General features: G+C 42.8%; 68 non-coding genes across 68 annotated transcripts; all 68 read left to right on the top strand.

Moving 5' to 3' along the window:
• Positions 1–41: 41 nt before the first annotated feature.
• On the top strand, positions 42–113 carry TRNAC-GCA (transfer RNA cysteine (anticodon GCA)). The gene has a single exon. It is a non-coding gene; the product is annotated as a tRNA-Cys (tRNA).
• Positions 114–189: 76 nt separating this feature from the next.
• TRNAC-GCA (transfer RNA cysteine (anticodon GCA)) lies at positions 190–261 on the top strand. Its single transcript has one exon. It is a non-coding gene; the product is annotated as a tRNA-Cys (tRNA).
• A 76-nt stretch (positions 262–337) lies between these two features.
• TRNAC-GCA (transfer RNA cysteine (anticodon GCA)) lies at positions 338–409 on the top strand. The gene has a single exon. It is a non-coding gene; the product is annotated as a tRNA-Cys (tRNA).
• A 76-nt stretch (positions 410–485) lies between these two features.
• On the top strand, positions 486–557 carry TRNAC-GCA (transfer RNA cysteine (anticodon GCA)). Its single transcript has one exon. It is a non-coding gene; the product is annotated as a tRNA-Cys (tRNA).
• Positions 558–633: 76 nt separating this feature from the next.
• TRNAC-GCA (transfer RNA cysteine (anticodon GCA)) lies at positions 634–705 on the top strand. Its single transcript has one exon. It is a non-coding gene; the product is annotated as a tRNA-Cys (tRNA).
• Positions 706–772: 67 nt separating this feature from the next.
• On the top strand, positions 773–844 carry TRNAC-GCA (transfer RNA cysteine (anticodon GCA)). The gene has a single exon. It is a non-coding gene; the product is annotated as a tRNA-Cys (tRNA).
• Positions 845–920: 76 nt separating this feature from the next.
• On the top strand, positions 921–992 carry TRNAC-GCA (transfer RNA cysteine (anticodon GCA)). Its single transcript has one exon. It is a non-coding gene; the product is annotated as a tRNA-Cys (tRNA).
• Positions 993–1,068: 76 nt separating this feature from the next.
• Positions 1,069–1,140, top strand: TRNAC-GCA (transfer RNA cysteine (anticodon GCA)). The gene has a single exon. It is a non-coding gene; the product is annotated as a tRNA-Cys (tRNA).
• Positions 1,141–1,216: 76 nt separating this feature from the next.
• TRNAC-GCA (transfer RNA cysteine (anticodon GCA)) lies at positions 1,217–1,288 on the top strand. The gene has a single exon. It is a non-coding gene; the product is annotated as a tRNA-Cys (tRNA).
• A 76-nt stretch (positions 1,289–1,364) lies between these two features.
• TRNAC-GCA (transfer RNA cysteine (anticodon GCA)) lies at positions 1,365–1,436 on the top strand. Its single transcript has one exon. It is a non-coding gene; the product is annotated as a tRNA-Cys (tRNA).
• Positions 1,437–1,512: 76 nt separating this feature from the next.
• TRNAC-GCA (transfer RNA cysteine (anticodon GCA)) lies at positions 1,513–1,584 on the top strand. The gene has a single exon. It is a non-coding gene; the product is annotated as a tRNA-Cys (tRNA).
• A 76-nt stretch (positions 1,585–1,660) lies between these two features.
• On the top strand, positions 1,661–1,731 carry TRNAC-GCA (transfer RNA cysteine (anticodon GCA)). Its single transcript has one exon. It is a non-coding gene; the product is annotated as a tRNA-Cys (tRNA).
• Positions 1,732–1,807: 76 nt separating this feature from the next.
• TRNAC-ACA (transfer RNA cysteine (anticodon ACA)) lies at positions 1,808–1,879 on the top strand. Its single transcript has one exon. It is a non-coding gene; the product is annotated as a tRNA-Cys (tRNA).
• Positions 1,880–1,955: 76 nt separating this feature from the next.
• On the top strand, positions 1,956–2,027 carry TRNAC-GCA (transfer RNA cysteine (anticodon GCA)). The gene has a single exon. It is a non-coding gene; the product is annotated as a tRNA-Cys (tRNA).
• A 76-nt stretch (positions 2,028–2,103) lies between these two features.
• On the top strand, positions 2,104–2,175 carry TRNAC-GCA (transfer RNA cysteine (anticodon GCA)). The gene has a single exon. It is a non-coding gene; the product is annotated as a tRNA-Cys (tRNA).
• Positions 2,176–2,251: 76 nt separating this feature from the next.
• Positions 2,252–2,323, top strand: TRNAC-GCA (transfer RNA cysteine (anticodon GCA)). The gene has a single exon. It is a non-coding gene; the product is annotated as a tRNA-Cys (tRNA).
• Positions 2,324–2,399: 76 nt separating this feature from the next.
• On the top strand, positions 2,400–2,471 carry TRNAC-GCA (transfer RNA cysteine (anticodon GCA)). The gene has a single exon. It is a non-coding gene; the product is annotated as a tRNA-Cys (tRNA).
• A 76-nt stretch (positions 2,472–2,547) lies between these two features.
• TRNAC-GCA (transfer RNA cysteine (anticodon GCA)) lies at positions 2,548–2,619 on the top strand. Its single transcript has one exon. It is a non-coding gene; the product is annotated as a tRNA-Cys (tRNA).
• Positions 2,620–2,686: 67 nt separating this feature from the next.
• Positions 2,687–2,758, top strand: TRNAC-GCA (transfer RNA cysteine (anticodon GCA)). Its single transcript has one exon. It is a non-coding gene; the product is annotated as a tRNA-Cys (tRNA).
• Positions 2,759–2,834: 76 nt separating this feature from the next.
• On the top strand, positions 2,835–2,906 carry TRNAC-GCA (transfer RNA cysteine (anticodon GCA)). Its single transcript has one exon. It is a non-coding gene; the product is annotated as a tRNA-Cys (tRNA).
• A 76-nt stretch (positions 2,907–2,982) lies between these two features.
• Positions 2,983–3,054, top strand: TRNAC-GCA (transfer RNA cysteine (anticodon GCA)). Its single transcript has one exon. It is a non-coding gene; the product is annotated as a tRNA-Cys (tRNA).
• Positions 3,055–3,121: 67 nt separating this feature from the next.
• On the top strand, positions 3,122–3,193 carry TRNAC-GCA (transfer RNA cysteine (anticodon GCA)). The gene has a single exon. It is a non-coding gene; the product is annotated as a tRNA-Cys (tRNA).
• A 76-nt stretch (positions 3,194–3,269) lies between these two features.
• On the top strand, positions 3,270–3,341 carry TRNAC-GCA (transfer RNA cysteine (anticodon GCA)). Its single transcript has one exon. It is a non-coding gene; the product is annotated as a tRNA-Cys (tRNA).
• Positions 3,342–3,417: 76 nt separating this feature from the next.
• TRNAC-GCA (transfer RNA cysteine (anticodon GCA)) lies at positions 3,418–3,489 on the top strand. Its single transcript has one exon. It is a non-coding gene; the product is annotated as a tRNA-Cys (tRNA).
• Positions 3,490–3,565: 76 nt separating this feature from the next.
• On the top strand, positions 3,566–3,637 carry TRNAC-GCA (transfer RNA cysteine (anticodon GCA)). The gene has a single exon. It is a non-coding gene; the product is annotated as a tRNA-Cys (tRNA).
• A 76-nt stretch (positions 3,638–3,713) lies between these two features.
• TRNAC-GCA (transfer RNA cysteine (anticodon GCA)) lies at positions 3,714–3,785 on the top strand. The gene has a single exon. It is a non-coding gene; the product is annotated as a tRNA-Cys (tRNA).
• A 76-nt stretch (positions 3,786–3,861) lies between these two features.
• Positions 3,862–3,933, top strand: TRNAC-GCA (transfer RNA cysteine (anticodon GCA)). Its single transcript has one exon. It is a non-coding gene; the product is annotated as a tRNA-Cys (tRNA).
• A 76-nt stretch (positions 3,934–4,009) lies between these two features.
• TRNAC-GCA (transfer RNA cysteine (anticodon GCA)) lies at positions 4,010–4,081 on the top strand. Its single transcript has one exon. It is a non-coding gene; the product is annotated as a tRNA-Cys (tRNA).
• A 76-nt stretch (positions 4,082–4,157) lies between these two features.
• TRNAC-GCA (transfer RNA cysteine (anticodon GCA)) lies at positions 4,158–4,229 on the top strand. The gene has a single exon. It is a non-coding gene; the product is annotated as a tRNA-Cys (tRNA).
• A 76-nt stretch (positions 4,230–4,305) lies between these two features.
• Positions 4,306–4,377, top strand: TRNAC-GCA (transfer RNA cysteine (anticodon GCA)). Its single transcript has one exon. It is a non-coding gene; the product is annotated as a tRNA-Cys (tRNA).
• Positions 4,378–4,453: 76 nt separating this feature from the next.
• Positions 4,454–4,525, top strand: TRNAC-GCA (transfer RNA cysteine (anticodon GCA)). Its single transcript has one exon. It is a non-coding gene; the product is annotated as a tRNA-Cys (tRNA).
• Positions 4,526–4,601: 76 nt separating this feature from the next.
• TRNAC-GCA (transfer RNA cysteine (anticodon GCA)) lies at positions 4,602–4,673 on the top strand. Its single transcript has one exon. It is a non-coding gene; the product is annotated as a tRNA-Cys (tRNA).
• Positions 4,674–4,740: 67 nt separating this feature from the next.
• Positions 4,741–4,812, top strand: TRNAC-GCA (transfer RNA cysteine (anticodon GCA)). The gene has a single exon. It is a non-coding gene; the product is annotated as a tRNA-Cys (tRNA).
• A 76-nt stretch (positions 4,813–4,888) lies between these two features.
• On the top strand, positions 4,889–4,960 carry TRNAC-GCA (transfer RNA cysteine (anticodon GCA)). The gene has a single exon. It is a non-coding gene; the product is annotated as a tRNA-Cys (tRNA).
• Positions 4,961–5,036: 76 nt separating this feature from the next.
• Positions 5,037–5,108, top strand: TRNAC-GCA (transfer RNA cysteine (anticodon GCA)). Its single transcript has one exon. It is a non-coding gene; the product is annotated as a tRNA-Cys (tRNA).
• Positions 5,109–5,175: 67 nt separating this feature from the next.
• Positions 5,176–5,247, top strand: TRNAC-GCA (transfer RNA cysteine (anticodon GCA)). The gene has a single exon. It is a non-coding gene; the product is annotated as a tRNA-Cys (tRNA).
• A 76-nt stretch (positions 5,248–5,323) lies between these two features.
• On the top strand, positions 5,324–5,395 carry TRNAC-GCA (transfer RNA cysteine (anticodon GCA)). Its single transcript has one exon. It is a non-coding gene; the product is annotated as a tRNA-Cys (tRNA).
• Positions 5,396–5,471: 76 nt separating this feature from the next.
• Positions 5,472–5,543, top strand: TRNAC-GCA (transfer RNA cysteine (anticodon GCA)). The gene has a single exon. It is a non-coding gene; the product is annotated as a tRNA-Cys (tRNA).
• A 76-nt stretch (positions 5,544–5,619) lies between these two features.
• TRNAC-GCA (transfer RNA cysteine (anticodon GCA)) lies at positions 5,620–5,691 on the top strand. Its single transcript has one exon. It is a non-coding gene; the product is annotated as a tRNA-Cys (tRNA).
• Positions 5,692–5,767: 76 nt separating this feature from the next.
• Positions 5,768–5,839, top strand: TRNAC-GCA (transfer RNA cysteine (anticodon GCA)). The gene has a single exon. It is a non-coding gene; the product is annotated as a tRNA-Cys (tRNA).
• Positions 5,840–5,915: 76 nt separating this feature from the next.
• TRNAC-GCA (transfer RNA cysteine (anticodon GCA)) lies at positions 5,916–5,987 on the top strand. Its single transcript has one exon. It is a non-coding gene; the product is annotated as a tRNA-Cys (tRNA).
• A 76-nt stretch (positions 5,988–6,063) lies between these two features.
• Positions 6,064–6,135, top strand: TRNAC-GCA (transfer RNA cysteine (anticodon GCA)). Its single transcript has one exon. It is a non-coding gene; the product is annotated as a tRNA-Cys (tRNA).
• A 76-nt stretch (positions 6,136–6,211) lies between these two features.
• On the top strand, positions 6,212–6,283 carry TRNAC-GCA (transfer RNA cysteine (anticodon GCA)). The gene has a single exon. It is a non-coding gene; the product is annotated as a tRNA-Cys (tRNA).
• Positions 6,284–6,359: 76 nt separating this feature from the next.
• TRNAC-GCA (transfer RNA cysteine (anticodon GCA)) lies at positions 6,360–6,431 on the top strand. Its single transcript has one exon. It is a non-coding gene; the product is annotated as a tRNA-Cys (tRNA).
• Positions 6,432–6,507: 76 nt separating this feature from the next.
• Positions 6,508–6,579, top strand: TRNAC-GCA (transfer RNA cysteine (anticodon GCA)). Its single transcript has one exon. It is a non-coding gene; the product is annotated as a tRNA-Cys (tRNA).
• A 76-nt stretch (positions 6,580–6,655) lies between these two features.
• On the top strand, positions 6,656–6,727 carry TRNAC-GCA (transfer RNA cysteine (anticodon GCA)). The gene has a single exon. It is a non-coding gene; the product is annotated as a tRNA-Cys (tRNA).
• A 76-nt stretch (positions 6,728–6,803) lies between these two features.
• On the top strand, positions 6,804–6,875 carry TRNAC-GCA (transfer RNA cysteine (anticodon GCA)). Its single transcript has one exon. It is a non-coding gene; the product is annotated as a tRNA-Cys (tRNA).
• A 67-nt stretch (positions 6,876–6,942) lies between these two features.
• TRNAC-GCA (transfer RNA cysteine (anticodon GCA)) lies at positions 6,943–7,014 on the top strand. Its single transcript has one exon. It is a non-coding gene; the product is annotated as a tRNA-Cys (tRNA).
• A 76-nt stretch (positions 7,015–7,090) lies between these two features.
• On the top strand, positions 7,091–7,162 carry TRNAC-GCA (transfer RNA cysteine (anticodon GCA)). Its single transcript has one exon. It is a non-coding gene; the product is annotated as a tRNA-Cys (tRNA).
• A 76-nt stretch (positions 7,163–7,238) lies between these two features.
• On the top strand, positions 7,239–7,310 carry TRNAC-GCA (transfer RNA cysteine (anticodon GCA)). The gene has a single exon. It is a non-coding gene; the product is annotated as a tRNA-Cys (tRNA).
• Positions 7,311–7,377: 67 nt separating this feature from the next.
• On the top strand, positions 7,378–7,449 carry TRNAC-GCA (transfer RNA cysteine (anticodon GCA)). The gene has a single exon. It is a non-coding gene; the product is annotated as a tRNA-Cys (tRNA).
• A 76-nt stretch (positions 7,450–7,525) lies between these two features.
• TRNAC-GCA (transfer RNA cysteine (anticodon GCA)) lies at positions 7,526–7,597 on the top strand. Its single transcript has one exon. It is a non-coding gene; the product is annotated as a tRNA-Cys (tRNA).
• A 76-nt stretch (positions 7,598–7,673) lies between these two features.
• On the top strand, positions 7,674–7,745 carry TRNAC-GCA (transfer RNA cysteine (anticodon GCA)). Its single transcript has one exon. It is a non-coding gene; the product is annotated as a tRNA-Cys (tRNA).
• Positions 7,746–7,821: 76 nt separating this feature from the next.
• On the top strand, positions 7,822–7,893 carry TRNAC-GCA (transfer RNA cysteine (anticodon GCA)). Its single transcript has one exon. It is a non-coding gene; the product is annotated as a tRNA-Cys (tRNA).
• A 76-nt stretch (positions 7,894–7,969) lies between these two features.
• On the top strand, positions 7,970–8,041 carry TRNAC-GCA (transfer RNA cysteine (anticodon GCA)). The gene has a single exon. It is a non-coding gene; the product is annotated as a tRNA-Cys (tRNA).
• Positions 8,042–8,117: 76 nt separating this feature from the next.
• TRNAC-GCA (transfer RNA cysteine (anticodon GCA)) lies at positions 8,118–8,189 on the top strand. The gene has a single exon. It is a non-coding gene; the product is annotated as a tRNA-Cys (tRNA).
• A 76-nt stretch (positions 8,190–8,265) lies between these two features.
• TRNAC-GCA (transfer RNA cysteine (anticodon GCA)) lies at positions 8,266–8,337 on the top strand. The gene has a single exon. It is a non-coding gene; the product is annotated as a tRNA-Cys (tRNA).
• A 76-nt stretch (positions 8,338–8,413) lies between these two features.
• Positions 8,414–8,485, top strand: TRNAC-GCA (transfer RNA cysteine (anticodon GCA)). The gene has a single exon. It is a non-coding gene; the product is annotated as a tRNA-Cys (tRNA).
• Positions 8,486–8,561: 76 nt separating this feature from the next.
• On the top strand, positions 8,562–8,633 carry TRNAC-GCA (transfer RNA cysteine (anticodon GCA)). Its single transcript has one exon. It is a non-coding gene; the product is annotated as a tRNA-Cys (tRNA).
• Positions 8,634–8,709: 76 nt separating this feature from the next.
• On the top strand, positions 8,710–8,781 carry TRNAC-GCA (transfer RNA cysteine (anticodon GCA)). The gene has a single exon. It is a non-coding gene; the product is annotated as a tRNA-Cys (tRNA).
• Positions 8,782–9,005: 224 nt separating this feature from the next.
• TRNAC-GCA (transfer RNA cysteine (anticodon GCA)) lies at positions 9,006–9,077 on the top strand. Its single transcript has one exon. It is a non-coding gene; the product is annotated as a tRNA-Cys (tRNA).
• Positions 9,078–9,292: 215 nt separating this feature from the next.
• TRNAC-GCA (transfer RNA cysteine (anticodon GCA)) lies at positions 9,293–9,364 on the top strand. Its single transcript has one exon. It is a non-coding gene; the product is annotated as a tRNA-Cys (tRNA).
• Positions 9,365–9,440: 76 nt separating this feature from the next.
• On the top strand, positions 9,441–9,512 carry TRNAC-GCA (transfer RNA cysteine (anticodon GCA)). Its single transcript has one exon. It is a non-coding gene; the product is annotated as a tRNA-Cys (tRNA).
• Positions 9,513–9,588: 76 nt separating this feature from the next.
• TRNAC-GCA (transfer RNA cysteine (anticodon GCA)) lies at positions 9,589–9,660 on the top strand. The gene has a single exon. It is a non-coding gene; the product is annotated as a tRNA-Cys (tRNA).
• Positions 9,661–9,736: 76 nt separating this feature from the next.
• TRNAC-GCA (transfer RNA cysteine (anticodon GCA)) lies at positions 9,737–9,808 on the top strand. Its single transcript has one exon. It is a non-coding gene; the product is annotated as a tRNA-Cys (tRNA).
• Positions 9,809–10,032: 224 nt separating this feature from the next.
• Positions 10,033–10,104, top strand: TRNAC-GCA (transfer RNA cysteine (anticodon GCA)). Its single transcript has one exon. It is a non-coding gene; the product is annotated as a tRNA-Cys (tRNA).
• A 76-nt stretch (positions 10,105–10,180) lies between these two features.
• On the top strand, positions 10,181–10,252 carry TRNAC-GCA (transfer RNA cysteine (anticodon GCA)). The gene has a single exon. It is a non-coding gene; the product is annotated as a tRNA-Cys (tRNA).
• Positions 10,253–10,319: 67 nt separating this feature from the next.
• TRNAC-GCA (transfer RNA cysteine (anticodon GCA)) lies at positions 10,320–10,391 on the top strand. Its single transcript has one exon. It is a non-coding gene; the product is annotated as a tRNA-Cys (tRNA).
• The last annotated feature ends 3,100 nt before the right edge of the window (positions 10,392–13,491 follow it).

Below are 13,491 nucleotides of genomic sequence, written 5' to 3'. Positions count from 1 at the left end.
ACTAATAAAATATTGAAAACAACGTCAGTCCGTTTATACATGGGTGAATAGCTCAGTGGTAGAGCATTCGACTGCAGATCGAGAGGTCCTTGGTTCAAACCCGAGTTCCCCCTTCCAGACCGTTCATGTTGTTTACTATTATCCAATGACTAATAAAATATTGAAAACAACGTCAATCCGTGTATACATGGGGGAATAGCTCAGTGGTAGAGCATTCGACTGCAGATCGAGAGGTCCTTGGTTCAAACCCGAGTTCCCCCTTCCAGACCGTTCATGTTGTTTAATATTTTCCAATGACTAATAAAATATTGAAAACAATGTCAATCCGTGTATACATGGGGGAATTGCTCAGTGGTAGAGCATTCGACTGCAGATCGAGTGGTCCTTGGTTCAAACCCGAGTTCCCCCTTCCAGACCGTTCATGTTGTTTAATATTTTCCAATGACTAATAAAATATTGAAAACAACGTCAATCCGTGTGTACATGGGGGAATAGCTCAGTGGTAGAGCATTCGACTGCAGATCGAGAGGTCCTTGGTTCAAACCCGAGTTCCCCCTTCCAGACCGTTCATGTTGTTTACTATTATCCAATGACTAATAAAATATTCAAAACAACATCAATCCGTGTATACATGGGGGAATAGCTCAGTGGTAGAGCATTCGACTGCAGATCGCGAGGTCCTTGGTTCAAACCCGAGTTCCCCCTTCCAGACCGTTCATGTTGTTTAATATTTTCCAATGACTAATAAAATATTGAAAACAACGTCAAAGATGGGGGAATAGCTCAGTGGTAGAGCATTCGACTGCAGATCCAGAGGTCCTTGGTTCAAACCCTAGTTCCCCCTTCCAGACCGTTCATGTTGTTTAATATTTTCCAATGACTAATAAAATATTGAAAACAACGTCAATCCGTGTATACATGGGGGAATAGCTCAGTGGTAGAGCATTCGACTGCAGATCGAGAGGTCCTTTGTTCAAACCCGAGTTCCCCCTTCCAGGCCGTTCATGTTGTTTAATATTTTATAATGACTAATAAAATATTGAAAACAACGTCAATCCGTGTATACATGGGGGAATGGCTCAGTGGTAGAGCATTCGACTGCAGATCGAGAGGTCCTTGGTTCAAACCCGAGTTCCCCCTTCCAGACCGTTCATGTTGTTTAATATTATCCAATGACTAATAAAATATTGAAAACAACGTCAATCCATGTATACATGGGGGAATAGCTCAGTGGTAGAGCATTCGACTGCAGATCGAGAGGTACTTGGTTCAAACCCGAGTTCCCCCTTCCAGACCGTTCATGTTGTTTAATATTTTCCAATGACTAATAAAATATTCAAAACAACGTCAATCCGTGTATACATGGGGGAATAGCTCAGTGGTAGAGCATTCGACTGCAGATCGAGAGGTCCTTGGTTCAAACCCGAGTTCCCCCTTCCAGACCGATCATGTTGTTTAATATTATCCAATGACTAATAAAATATTGAAAACAACGTCAATCCGTGTATACATGGGGGAATAGCTCAGTGGTAGAGCATTCGACTGCAGATCGAGAGGTCCTTGGTTCAAACCCGAGTTCCCCCTTCCAGACCGTTCATGTTGTTTAATATTTTCCAATGACTAATAAAATATTGAAAACAACGTCAATCCATGTATACATGGGGGAATAGCTCAGTGGTAGAGCATTCGATGCAGATCGAGAGGTCCTTGGTTCAAACCCGAGTTCCCCCTTCCAGACCGTTCATGTTGTTTAATATTTTCCAATGACTGATAAAATATTGAAAACAACGTCAATCCGTGTATACGTGAGGGAATAGCTCAGTGGTAGAGCATTCGATTACAGATCGAGTGGTCCTTGGTTCAAACCCGAGTTCCCCCTTCCAGACCGTTCATGTTGTTTAATATTTTCCAATGACTAATAAAATATTGAAAACAACGTCAATCCGTGTATACATGGGGGAATAGCTCAGTGGTAGAGCATTCGACTGCAGATCGAGAGGTCCTTGGTTCAAACCCGAGTTCCCCCTTCCAGACCGTTCATGTTGTTTAATATTTTCCAATGACTAATAAAATATTGAAAACAACGTCAATCCGTGTATACATGGGGGAATAGCTCAGTGGTAGAGCATTCGACTGCAGATCGAGAGGTCCTTTGTTCAAACCCGAGTTCCCCCTTCCAGGCCGTTCATGTTGTTTAATATTTTATAATGACTAATAAAATATTGAAAACAACGTCAATCCGTGTATACATGGGGGAATGGCTCAGTGGTAGAGCATTCGACTGCAGATCGAGAGGTCCTTGGTTCAAACCCGAGTTCCCCCTTCCAGACCGTTCATGTTGTTTAATATTATCCAATGACTAATAAAATATTGAAAACAACGTCAATCCGTGTATACATGGGGGAATAGCTCAGTGGTAGAGCATTCGACTGCAGATCGAGAGGTCCTTGGTTCAAACCCGAGTTCCCCCTTCCAGACCGTTCATGTTGTTTAATATTTTCCAATGACTAATAAAATATTCAAAACAACATCAATCCGTGTATACATGGGGGAATAGCTCAGTGGTAGAGCATTCGACTGCAGATCGAGAGGTCCTTGGTTCAAACCCGAGTTCCCCCTTCCAGACCGTTCATGTTGTTTAATATTTTCCAATGACTAATAAAATATTGAAAACAACGTCAAAGATGCGGGAATAGCTCAGTGGTAGAGCATTCGACTGCAGATCCAGAGGTCCTTGGTTCAAACCCTAGTTCCCCCTTCCAGACCGTTCATGTTGTTTAATATTTTCCAATGACTAATAAAATATTGAAAACAACGTCAGTCCGTTTATACATGGGTGAATAGCTCAGTGGTAGAGCATTCGACTGCAGATCGAGAGGTCCTTGGTTCAGACCCGAGTTCCCCCTTCCAGACCGTTCATGTTGTTTAATATTTTCCAATGACTAATAAAATATTCAAAACAACGTCAATCCGTGTATACATGGGGGAAAAGCTCAGTGGTAGAGCATTCGACTGCAGATCGAGAGGTCCTTGGTTCAAACCCGAGTTCCCCCTTCCAGACCGTTCATGTTGTTTAATATTTTCCGATGACTAATAAAATATTGAAAACAACGTCAAAGATGGGGGAATAGCTCAGTGGTAGAGCATTCGACTGCAGATCGAGAGGTCCTTGGTTCAAACCCGAGTTCCCCCTTCCAGACCGTTCATGTTGTTTAATATTTTCCAATGACTAATAAAATATTCAAAACAACGTCAATCCGTGTATACATGGGGGAATAGCTCAGTGGTAGAGCATTCGATTGCAGATCGAGTGGTCCTTGGTTCAAACCCGAGTTCCCCCTTCCAGACCGTTCATGTTGTTTAATATTTTCCAATGACTAATAAAATATTGAAAACAACGTCAATCCGTGTGTACATGGGGGAATAGCTCAGTGGTAGAGCATTCGACTGCAGATCGAGAGGTCCTTGGTTCAAACCCGAGTTCCCCCTTCCAGACCGTTCATGTTGTTTAATATTTTCCAATGACTAATAAAATATTGAAAACAACGTCAATCCGTGTATACATGGGTGAATAGCTCAGTGGTAGAGCATTCGACTGCAGATCGAGAGGTCCTTGGTTCAAACCCGAGTTCCCCCTTCCAGACCGTTCATGTTGTTTAATATTTTCCAATGACTAATAAAATATTCAAAACAACGTCAATCCGTGTATACATGGGGGAATAGCTCAGTGGTAGAGCATTCGATTGCAGATCGAGTGGTCCTTGGTTCAAACCCGAGTTCCCCCTTCCAGACCGTTCATGTTGTTTAATATTTTCCAATGACTAATAAAATATTGAAAACAACGTCAATCCGTGTGTACATGGGGGAATAGCTCAGTGGTAGAGCATTCGACTGCAGATCGAGAGGTCCTTGGTTCAAACCCGAGTTCCCCCTTCCAGACCGTTCATGTTGTTTAATATTTTCCAATGACTAATAAAATATTGAAAACAACGTCAATCCGTGTATACATGGGTGAATAGCTCAGTGGTAGAGCATTCGACTGCAGATCGAGAGGTCCTTGGTTCAAACCCGAGTTCCCCCTTCCAGACCGTTCATGTTGTTTAATATTTTCCAATGACTAATAAAATATTGAAAACAACGTCAATCCGTGTATACATGGGGGAATAGCTCAGTGGTAGAGCATTCGACTGCAGATCGAGAGGTCCTTTGTTCAAACCCGAGTTCCCCCTTCCAGGCCGTTCATGTTGTTTAATATTTTATAATGACTAATAAAATATTGAAAACAACGTCAATCCGTGTATACATGGGGGAATGGCTCAGTGGTAGAGCATTCGACTGCAGATCGAGAGGTCCTTGGTTCAAACCCGAGTTCCCCCTTCCAGACCGTTCATGTTGTTTAATATTATCCAATGACTAATAAAATATTGAAAACAACGTCAATCCGTGTATACATGGGGGAATAGCTCAGTGGTAGAGCATTCGACTGCAGATCGAGAGGTCCTTGGTTCAAACCCGAGTTCCCCCTTCCAGACCGTTCATGTTGTTTAATATTTTCCAATGACTAATAAAATATTCAAAACAACATCAATCCGTGTATACATGGGGGAATAGCTCAGTGGTAGAGCATTCGACTGCAGATCGAGAGGTCCTTGGTTCAAACCCGAGTTCCCCCTTCCAGACCGTTCATGTTGTTTAATATTTTCCAATGACTAATAAAATATTGAAAACAACGTCAAAGATGCGGGAATAGCTCAGTGGTAGAGCATTCGACTGCAGATCCAGAGGTCCTTGGTTCAAACCCTAGTTCCCCCTTCCAGACCGTTCATGTTGTTTAATATTTTCCAATGACTAATAAAATATTGAAAACAACGTCAGTCCGTTTATACATGGGTGAATAGCTCAGTGGTAGAGCATTCGACTGCAGATCGAGAGGTCCTTGGTTCAGACCCGAGTTCCCCCTTCCAGACCGTTCATGTTGTTTAATATTTTCCAATGACTAATAAAATATTCAAAACAACGTCAATCCGTGTATACATGGGGGAAAAGCTCAGTGGTAGAGCATTCGACTGCAGATCGAGAGGTCCTTGGTTCAAACCCGAGTTCCCCCTTCCAGACCGTTCATGTTGTTTAATATTTTCCGATGACTAATAAAATATTGAAAACAACGTCAAAGATGGGGGAATAGCTCAGTGGTAGAGCATTCGACTGCAGATCGAGAGGTCCTTGGTTCAAACCCGAGTTCCCCCTTCCAGACCGTTCATGTTGTTTAATATTTTCCAATGACTAATAAAATATTCAAAACAACGTCAATCCGTGTATACATGGGGGAATAGCTCAGTGGTAGAGCATTCGATTGCAGATCGAGTGGTCCTTGGTTCAAACCCGAGTTCCCCCTTCCAGACCGTTCATGTTGTTTAATATTTTCCAATGACTAATAAAATATTGAAAACAACGTCAATCCGTGTGTACATGGGGGAATAGCTCAGTGGTAGAGCATTCGACTGCAGATCGAGAGGTCCTTGGTTCAAACCCGAGTTCCCCCTTCCAGACCGTTCATGTTGTTTAATATTTTCCAATGACTAATAAAATATTGAAAACAACGTCAATCCGTGTATACATGGGTGAATAGCTCAGTGGTAGAGCATTCGACTGCAGATCGAGAGGTCCTTGGTTCAAACCCGAGTTCCCCCTTCCAGACCGTTCATGTTGTTTAATATTTTCCAATGACTAATAAAATATTCAAAACAACGTCAATCCGTGTATACATGGGGGAATAGCTCAGTGGTAGAGCATTCGATTGCAGATCGAGTGGTCCTTGGTTCAAACCCGAGTTCCCCCTTCCAGACCGTTCATGTTGTTTAATATTTTCCAATGACTAATAAAATATTGAAAACAACGTCAATCCGTGTGTACATGGGGGAATAGCTCAGTGGTAGAGCATTCGACTGCAGATCGAGAGGTCCTTGGTTCAAACCCGAGTTCCCCCTTCCAGACCGTTCATGTTGTTTAATATTTTCCAATGACTAATAAAATATTGAAAACAACGTCAATCCGTGTATACATGGGTGAATAGCTCAGTGGTAGAGCATTCGACTGCAGATCGAGAGGTCCTTGGTTCAAACCCGAGTTCCCCCTTCCAGACCGTTCATGTTGTTTAATATTTTCCAATGACTAATAAAATATTGAAAACAACGTCAATCCGTGTATACATGGGTGAATAGCTCAGTGGTAGAGCATTCGACTGCAGATCGAGAGGTCCTTGGTTCAAACCCGAGTTCCCCCTTCCAGACCGTTCATGTTGTTTAATATTTTCCAATGACTAATAAAATATTGAAAACAACGTCAATCCGTGTATACATGGGGGAATAGCTCAGTGGTAGAGCATTCGACTGCAGATCGAGAGGTCCTTTGTTCAAACCCGAGTTCCCCCTTCCAGGCCGTTCATGTTGTTTAATATTTTATAATGACTAATAAAATATTGAAAACAACGTCAATCCGTGTATACATGGGGGAATGGCTCAGTGGTAGAGCATTCGACTGCAGATCGAGAGGTCCTTGGTTCAAACCCGAGTTCCCCCTTCCAGACCGTTCATGTTGTTTAATATTATCCAATGACTAATAAAATATTGAAAACAACGTCAATCCGTGTATACATGGGGGAATAGCTCAGTGGTAGAGCATTCGACTGCAGATCGAGAGGTCCTTGGTTCAAACCCGAGTTCCCCCTTCCAGACCGTTCATGTTGTTTAATATTTTCCAATGACTAATAAAATATTCAAAACAACATCAATCCGTGTATACATGGGGGAATAGCTCAGTGGTAGAGCATTCGACTGCAGATCGAGAGGTCCTTGGTTCAAACCCGAGTTCCCCCTTCCAGACCGTTCATGTTGTTTAATATTTTCCAATGACTAATAAAATATTGAAAACAACGTCAAAGATGCGGGAATAGCTCAGTGGTAGAGCATTCGACTGCAGATCCAGAGGTCCTTGGTTCAAACCCTAGTTCCCCCTTCCAGACCGTTCATGTTGTTTAATATTTTCCAATGACTAATAAAATATTGAAAACAACGTCAGTCCGTTTATACATGGGTGAATAGCTCAGTGGTAGAGCATTCGACTGCAGATCGAGAGGTCCTTGGTTCAGACCCGAGTTCCCCCTTCCAGACCGTTCATGTTGTTTAATATTTTCCAATGACTAATAAAATATTCAAAACAACGTCAATCCGTGTATACATGGGGGAAAAGCTCAGTGGTAGAGCATTCGACTGCAGATCGAGAGGTCCTTGGTTCAAACCCGAGTTCCCCCTTCCAGACCGTTCATGTTGTTTAATATTTTCCGATGACTAATAAAATATTGAAAACAACGTCAAAGATGGGGGAATAGCTCAGTGGTAGAGCATTCGACTGCAGATCGAGAGGTCCTTGGTTCAAACCCGAGTTCCCCCTTCCAGACCGTTCATGTTGTTTAATATTTTCCAATGACTAATAAAATATTCAAAACAACGTCAATCCGTGTATACATGGGGGAATAGCTCAGTGGTAGAGCATTCGATTGCAGATCGAGTGGTCCTTGGTTCAAACCCGAGTTCCCCCTTCCAGACCGTTCATGTTGTTTAATATTTTCCAATGACTAATAAAATATTGAAAACAACGTCAATCCGTGTGTACATGGGGGAATAGCTCAGTGGTAGAGCATTCGACTGCAGATCGAGAGGTCCTTGGTTCAAACCCGAGTTCCCCCTTCCAGACCGTTCATGTTGTTTAATATTTTCCAATGACTAATAAAATATTGAAAACAACGTCAATCCGTGTATACATGGGTGAATAGCTCAGTGGTAGAGCATTCGACTGCAGATCGAGAGGTCCTTGGTTCAAACCCGAGTTCCCCCTTCCAGACCGTTCATGTTGTTTAATATTTTCCAATGACTAATAAAATATTCAAAACAACGTCAATCCGTGTATACATGGGGGAATAGCTCAGTGGTAGAGCATTCGATTGCAGATCGAGTGGTCCTTGGTTCAAACCCGAGTTCCCCCTTCCAGACCGTTCATGTTGTTTAATATTTTCCAATGACTAATAAAATATTGAAAACAACGTCAATCCGTGTGTACATGGGGGAATAGCTCAGTGGTAGAGCATTCGACTGCAGATCGAGAGGTCCTTGGTTCAAACCCGAGTTCCCCCTTCCAGACCGTTCATGTTGTTTAATATTTTCCAATGACTAATAAAATATTGAAAACAACGTCAATCCGTGTATACATGGGTGAATAGCTCAGTGGTAGAGCATTCGACTGCAGATCGAGAGGTCCTTGGTTCAAACCCGAGTTCCCCCTTCCAGACCGTTCATGTTGTTTAATATTTTCCAATGACTAATAAAATATTGAAAACAACGTCAATCCGTGTATACATGGGGGAATAGCTCAGTGGTAGAGCATTCGACTGCAGATCGAGAGGTCCTTTGTTCAAACCCGAGTTCCCCCTTCCAGGCCGTTCATGTTGTTTAATATTTTATAATGACTAATAAAATATTGAAAACAACGTCAATCCGTGTATACATGGGGGAATGGCTCAGTGGTAGAGCATTCGACTGCAGATCGAGAGATCCTTGGTTTAAACCCGAGTTCCCCCTTCCAGACCGTTCATGTTGTTTAATATTTTCCAATGACTAATAAAATATTGAAAACAACGTCAATCCGTGTATACATGGGGGAATAGCTCAGTGGTAGAGCATTCGACTGCAGATCGAGAGGTCCTTGGTTCAAACCCGAGTTCCCCCTTCCAGACCGTTCATGTTGTTTAATATTTTCCAATGACTAATAAAATATTGAAAACTACGTCAATCCGTGTATACATGGGGGAATAACGCAGTGGTAGAGCATTGGACTGCAGATCGAGAGGTCCTTGGTTCAAACACGAGTTCCCCCTTCCAGACCGTTAATGTTGTTTAATATTTTCCAATGACTAATAAAATATTGAAAACAACGTCAATCCGTGTATACATGGGGGAATAGCTCAGTGTTAGAGCATTCGACTGCAGATCGAGAGGTCCTTGGTTCAGACCCGAGTTCCCCCTTCCAGACCGTTCATGTTGTTTAATATTTTCCAATGACTAATAAAATATTCAAAACAACGTCAATCCGTGTAAACATGGGGGAATTACTCAGTGGTAGAGCATTCGACTGCAGATCGAGAGGTCCTTGTTTCAAACCCGAGTTCCCCCCTCCAGACCGTTCATGTTGTTTAATATTTTCCGATGACTAATAAAATATTGAAAACTACGTCAAAGATGGGGGAATAGCTCAGTGGTAGAGCATTCGACTGCAGATCGAGAGGTCCTTGGTTCAAACCCGAGTTCCCCCTTCCAGACCGTTCATGTTGTTTAATATTTTCCAATGACTAATAAAATATTCAAAACAACGTCAATCCGTGTATACATGGGGGAATAGCTCAGTGGTAGAGCATTCGACTGCAGATCGAGTGGTCCTTTGTTCAAACCCGAGTTCCCCCTTCCAGGCCGTTCATGTTGTTTAATATTTTATAATGACTAATAAAATATTGAAAACAACGTCAATCCGTGTATACATGGGGGAATGGCTCAGTGGTAGAGCATTCGACTGCAGATCGAGAGATCCTTGGTTCAAACCCGAGTTCCCCCTTCCAGACCGTTCATGTTGTTTAATATTTTCCAATGACTAATAAAATATTGAAAACAACGTCAATCCGTGTATACATGGGGGAATAGCTCAGTGGTAGAGCATTCGACTGCAGATCGAGAGGTCCTTGGTTCAAACCCGAGTTTTCCCTATCAGACCGTTCATGTTGTTTAATATTTTCCAATGACTAATAAAATATTGAAAACAACGTCAATCCGTGTATACATGGGGGAATAACGCAGTGGTAGAGCATTGGACTGCAGATCGAGAGGTCCTTGGTTCAAACACGAGTTCCCCCTTCCAGACCGTTCATGTTGTTTAATATTTTCCAATGACTAATAAAATATTGAAAACAACGTCAATCCGTGTATACATGGGGGAATAGCTCAGTGGTAGAGCATTCGACTGCAGATCGAGAGGTCCTTGGTTCAGACCCGAGTTCCCCCTTCCAGACCGTTCATGTTGTTTAATATTTTCCAATGACTAATAAAATATTCAAAACAACGTCAATCCGTGTATACATGGGGGAATAGCTCAGTGGTAGAGCATTCGACTGCAGATCGAGAGGTCCTTGGTTCAAACCCGAGTTCCCCCTTCCAGACCGTTCATGTTGTTTAATATTTTCCGATGACTAATAAAATATTGAAAACAACGTCAAAGATGGGGGAATAGCTCAGTGGTAGAGCATTCGACTGCAGATCGAGGGGTCCTTGGTTCAAACCCGAGTTCCGCCTTCCAGACCGTTCATTTTGTTTAATATTTTCCAATGACTAATAAAATATTCAAAACAACGTCAATCCGTGTATACATGGGGGAATAGCTCAGTGGTAGAGCATTCGACTGCAGAGGATGTCGCTGCTAGGTTTGGTAGTGAACGGTTCGTCTTTTTTCGCTCCGTTTTCGCTAAGCCTGTTTGCCGCCTTTAAGTTGTTATTTTAGTTCAAGTTTTTTTTTCTTCTCTGTTAATACCTTTTTTTATCTAGTTTCGGTTTCTTGCGGGTGATTTCCCTCCTGGGTCTTCTGATCCAGGATGGATATTATTAAACGGTCGGTTTTTGTGGATTTTGAAGGAAAATTACCGAAGTTTGACGATGTTGCGGAGGCGGTGAAAATTCAATATGGTTTGGATGCGGTGAAATCTGTTGTTCCGTCCACGGGCGGCTACATTTTGGTATTTTCGTCCGAAACTTTGATTAATGATGCGATTGACACTGGGTTGGAGGTAGACAGCATTACTTATGCCATTTCGAGCGTCACCAAAAAAACTGTTATGTTACTGATGAGGCGTTGCTGGCGAAGTTGACGATGATGGGCTGCGAAGTCAGAGGTACGATTTCCTGGCGGGAAAAAGCCGGGTTCTATTGTGGTATCCGATCAGTCCGTTTGACGCTCCCGGAAGGTAAATCCGCGTTACCTTACAGTCTTCGAGTTCCGGATGTCTTAAATAGAGAAAATTCTTACCGTGTCACTCATGAATCGCAAGTTAAAGTCTGTAATATGTGTCTAGCATCCGATCATTTATATAAGGATTGCCCTCAATTTATTTGCCGTAAATGTAAAACACAAGGTCATGCTGTGCGTAATTGCCCTACTTGGGAACGACCTGCAGTGGAGATGAAGGGACAGGAGCGTGGACAACCCCCTGTCATTGTCGCGGGGGGATCGATTGATCAATTCGCTGAGGGTCGTAAGGATGCCGTCGATGGTCCTGGTTCATTGGGTGCCGGACACGAAGACGTTCATATTGCCACTCCTAACGCAACGCCGATGTCTCAGGGAATGGGCGCCGACCAAGTGGGCCGCGTCAAACCGACTGGTGAAGCCAAAAGGGGTTCCAAGCACCGGATCTCATCTGGTGACACCGATTCAGCTACTAATCCGTCTACAGGTCCTCCGCACAAGATATTTCAGAAGTTGCCATCGGGTCAATGGACCCAAATTAATTTGAATCCAAATGCCGGTGAAAATTCTGACGATTAATGTAGGCGGTTTGCGCGATGTAGAGAAGATGCGAAAGTTGGTTTTGTGGGCGAAGCATTATGATGTGTTGTTGTTGCAAGAGACTCATTGGGAGGCGTCTCATGTAAGTACTTTTCGGACTTTTTTTTCGGGTGCGGTCTACGTGGACTTGAACTTGGACACCAAGTTTTGCGGTGTGGCAATTTGTATTTCGCGGTTACTTGATTTTAAAGAATGTAATTTGATAAGTTCTAACGAGGGCCGGTATATTTTTATTTCCGCTGAAATTGAAGGCGAGAAAGTTGATTTAGGTTCTGTTTATGCCCCAACCGATGCGGTCAATAGATCTATTTTTATGCAAAATTTAATTCCCATTGTTCGTGTGTTAAATCGTCCGCTATTGGGCGGTGATTTTAATGATATTGTTTCTCGAGTTTTTGATCGGCGGTCGCCTGCCAAGATTACGGTGAGTGGAATGACGAATCTTCATCGCTGGGTCTCTTATCTCTCGTTGGTAGACATTTGGCGGTTGCAACATAAAAAAACATTCGATTATACGCGATCGGGGGTGGTTTTTGGTAACTTTGTGAGTTCTCGAATTGATTATTTTTTTGCTTTACATTCAGATGTATATAATATTTCAAAGTGTATGCATGTTTTTTGTAGTTTCTCTGACCATAAGGGTGTTTCTCTGATTTTTGAACCTAGTGGTATTCTTAGGGGGCCCGGAACTTGGAGTTTTAATTCTACTTTTTTAGAAGACGCACTTTTTTGCACGGCCATCGAGCGGACAGTTAAAAATAGTTATTCTTGGCCTTGTTATTTAACCGATATCTTTGAGTGGTATGATGCTTTAAAAGTTAAAATACGGGAGTACTGCATTTTTTACGGCCGTCACAAAGCGTTGATGAAGCGGGCTGTATGGGCGGACCTACAAAATAGGCTTCGAGACCTACAAGATTCGCCATTAAAAACAGATACGATTTTAGACGAAATAGCTGCGGTAACGAGTAAATTACGAGATATGGAAGAGAACGATTTGCAGGGTGCATTAGTTCGTTCGAGGTTGGAGTGGAGAGATTTGGGGGAACGCCCCACTCAGTATTTTTTGCGGCTGGAGAAATTTCGTCAGCGTCAACGTCAAATGACTTCTCTGACTCTCCCTTCGGGGGCGATTATTAAAGATCCTGCGTTAATAAGGGAGGAAGTGTTCCGTTTTTATTCGGAGTTGTATACACGAGGCGTTACGTCTCAAGCCGCTACTGACAATTTGAAGAATTTAATCTCAGGGAGGCTTACTGAAGGTGACCGCGATTCCTGCGAAGCCGTCGTGACCTGGAGCGACATTTACACGGAGTTAACTAATTTGGCCGGAGGGAAGGCCCCCGGTAGAGATGGCTTTACCAATGAGTTCCTGCGTTTCTTTATCCCTCTAATTAAAGATGACTTTATGCGCTTGGTTGCCGAATGCGAAGCCCGTGGCCTTTTGCCGAATAGCATGCGAGAAGGGATGGTGGTTTTGTTGCCTAAATCGGGGGATTTGACTCTTCTGAAAAATTGGAGGCCAATTACCCTATTGAATGGCGATAGGAAACTCCTTGCTAAGGTTTTTACTCGCCGTGTTTCGCCGCTTTTACCTTTAATTACGTCATCGTGTCAAACTGGTGGCATTCGTGGGCGTACCATTTCCGATACTCCCCGTTTTCTGTCTGATGTCATGGAGTTTTTAAAAATGGAAAATAGGCCAGGGATTTTTCTTCAACTCGATTTGTTAAAAGCGTTCGATCGGGTGGAATGGCCGTATCTATTTGCAATCTTAGAAGCCTTTGGTTTCGGCGCACGCTTCCGCGCTTGGATTCAGATGTTTTTAGTTGG

This window comes from Leiobunum rupestre, chromosome 3 (assembly GCF_980474605.1).
Source record: "Leiobunum rupestre chromosome 3, qqLeiRupe1.1.hap1, whole genome shotgun sequence".
NCBI lineage: Eukaryota > Metazoa > Arthropoda > Arachnida > Opiliones > Sclerosomatidae > Leiobunum > Leiobunum rupestre.
Note: the sequence above shows the minus strand (reverse complement) of the source record. Positions and strands in the feature narration are given on the sequence as shown.